We start from the raw sequence: 2500 nt of genomic DNA, 5'->3' as shown, positions 1-2500 counted from the left end.
GGCAGCGCGCGCAGGAAGCGGCGGGGGGCCGCTGCGGGTGAGGGGCGTGACGAGCCCCGCCGGCCGAGGCCGTTCGGGCCCGCGGGGGAGCGGGGAGAAGCGGTGAGCGGCGGCGGCGGGGCGGCTGGTGCGAGCGGGGAACGGAGAAGGGCCTTTGGGGTCGGGGGGGGCGGCCCCCCCGACCCCTCCTCGCACGCGAGCGGGCTGCGGCGGAGCAGCCCGCTCTCTCTTGGCAGCGCGAACACGGGCCGAGGCCTCCGGGCGTTCCGGGCTGGCGCGCGGCGCCGGCTGGCGAACGGCGGCGGCGGCTCCCCCCCCCGCTTCCCGCCGCGCCTCTTCTTCTTGCCCGGAGCCCGGTGGAAGAAGAAGACGAGCCGGCGGGCGGGAGGGCTCGGCCGCCGCCGCCGCCGCCAACCTTCGGGTGGCGCGCGAGGCCCCCGCGCCGGGTCGCGTCCCGCTCCAGCGGCGGGCGGCCCGAGCCGCGCCTCTCCTGCCGGGTTCGGTGCCGGGCTACTGAGGGAAACCCCGGGTCCCGGGCCAGGAGGGCGCAGGTGGTGGCGGCGGACGTTCGGGCGCGCCCCCGCGGGCGGACGCTCCTCCGAGGGCGGCAGCGGGGGAGGCACCCCCGCGGGGCCCAGCAGGTCGTTTCCCTCGCCCCAGGGCCAGGTACCTAGCGTCCGCGCTTCCGCGGCCCTCCCTTCGGCGAGCCCGGGGGGTCGAAGGCCGCGAAGCCGGGCGGCGGTTTAAAGACTCGGGTGGCTCGGCGCGGCCCGCGAGGGGGTCGGGCGGCGGCGCGAGGCGGCGGGTTGCCCCCAGGGGGGCGGGAGTTGCTCCCGCGAGGCCCCTGGGAGTCCGTCGCCCGCTCGCCGTCCTCCCTGAGGCGGGCGGCCGTGCCGGGGAGGGGGTCCCACTGCCCCCCCCTCTCCGCGGTCCGGCCTCGGCGGAAGTCCGGGCCGCGGCGCGTTCGGCCGAAGGGCCGGCTCGCCTGCCTCGAAACGGGCGGCCCCGGCGGGAGGAAGCGCCGTCTCCGGCGCGCGCTCTCTCTCTCGCCGGGGCGGCGAGGCCCCGCGGCGGGGTCTCGCCCGGTAGGTCCGCGGGGCCCCACCGCCCCTCCGTGCCGTGGGCGCCGCGCGGCGCTCTCCGCTTCCCCCCGCCTCTCCTTGGCCCCCCTCGGCCGAGCGGCTCGGCGGTCTCCGGTCGCCCGCCGCCGTGCAGGGCGGCACCCCGGCCGAGCGGCGGCGGCGCCGCTCGCCGTTAACGGTCGTCCGGAAGACGCCCCCCGCCGCCTGCGGCCGGCCCGGCCCGGGCCCCGACCGTCGCTGTCCCGTCGCCCTTTCCCCGGGCCTCGCTCGCCGGGCGAGGCCGGCGCGCGCGGGCGTGGGCGTCGCGCTCCCGGTCTCTCTCCGCCCGCCAACGGCGGGGAGAGCCGGGCGCCGCCCCCGCTCCGTGGCCGTCCGCCCTCGGGTACGGCGAGCCGCCCTCGGGGAAGGGGGCCCAGGCGAGAAGCGGCGGCGGCGGTCCCGGGAGGGGCGAGCCGCGCCGGCGCGCGGGCCGGCGTCGTCCGGCGGGCCGCGGGCGGTGCGCGTCGCTGGCTCGGGTGTCCGGCGGTGTCCGCCTCCGGCGCGCGGGCGGCCGAGCCGAGGGAGCCGTCTCTCCGCCGTGGCGGGGGGTGTGAGGCGCGCGCGGGGGTGAAGCCGGCAGGCGCCGCGGGGCGTAGCCCGGCGTTCGGAGGGGGCGCGTGCGTGGACCCGCGGGCCGCCCGGGCGCCGCTGCTCCCCGCAGCAGCGGCGTCCGCGCGCGCCGATTCGAGGTCGGGCGGTCGGCGCGCGGCCGGTGGCGCGCCGCGGCTTTCCGCGCGGAGGCCGGGCCGAGCCCGGGCGCCTGGGCCGCCTCCGAAGCGGACGAGGGGCGTGTGTCGGGAGCGCGTGCTCCCCGCCCTCGCCGCTCGGGGTTTTGGGCTGGCCGAGGCCTTCTTCCCGCGTTCCTTGGCAGCCTGCCTCTCTCGCTGTGCGTGTGCCGGTACGGTCAGCCGAGGCGAGGCCCTGACGCCGTCGCGCCGCGGGGCGGGCGGCGGGCCGTCCTCAGAGAGAGGGGCCGCTTTTCGGCGAGCGGTCCCGGCCCCCCCGCGCGCGCGGGGCGGCGCCGAAAGCCAGACAACTCTTAGCGGTGGATCACTCGGCTCGTGCGTCGATGAAGAACGCAGCTAGCTGCGAGAATTAATGTGAATTGCAGGACACATTGATCATCGACACTTCGAACGCACTTGCGGCCCCGGGTTCCTCCCGGGGCTACGCCTGTCTGAGCGTCGCTTGACGATCAATCGCCGGCCGGGCCGCCGCCCGCCTCTGGCGGCGGCGGCCGCAGGCAGCGGCGCGGCTGGGGTTGCCTCGCAGGCCCGTGCGCGCGCGGCGCCTTCCTTGCCGCCGCGGGGTCGGGGATCCGTTCCCCGCAGCCCGGCGGCGGCGGCGGCGGGCCGTGGCGTCCGAAGGCCTTCGTCCCC

At 80.1% G+C, this 2500-nt stretch overlaps 1 non-coding gene across 1 annotated transcript; it reads left to right on the top strand.

Moving 5' to 3' along the window:
• The first annotated feature begins 2155 nt into the window (after window positions 1–2155).
• On the top strand, window positions 2156–2308 carry LOC135998667 (5.8S ribosomal RNA). Its single transcript, XR_010607599.1, has one exon. It is a non-coding gene; the product is annotated as a 5.8S ribosomal RNA (ribosomal RNA).
• The last annotated feature ends 192 nt before the right edge of the window (window positions 2309–2500 follow it).

The sequence above is a fragment of the Caloenas nicobarica genome, chromosome 25 (assembly GCF_036013445.1).
Source record: "Caloenas nicobarica isolate bCalNic1 chromosome 25, bCalNic1.hap1, whole genome shotgun sequence".
NCBI lineage: Eukaryota > Metazoa > Chordata > Aves > Columbiformes > Columbidae > Caloenas > Caloenas nicobarica.
Note: the sequence above shows the minus strand (reverse complement) of the source record. Positions and strands in the feature narration are given on the sequence as shown.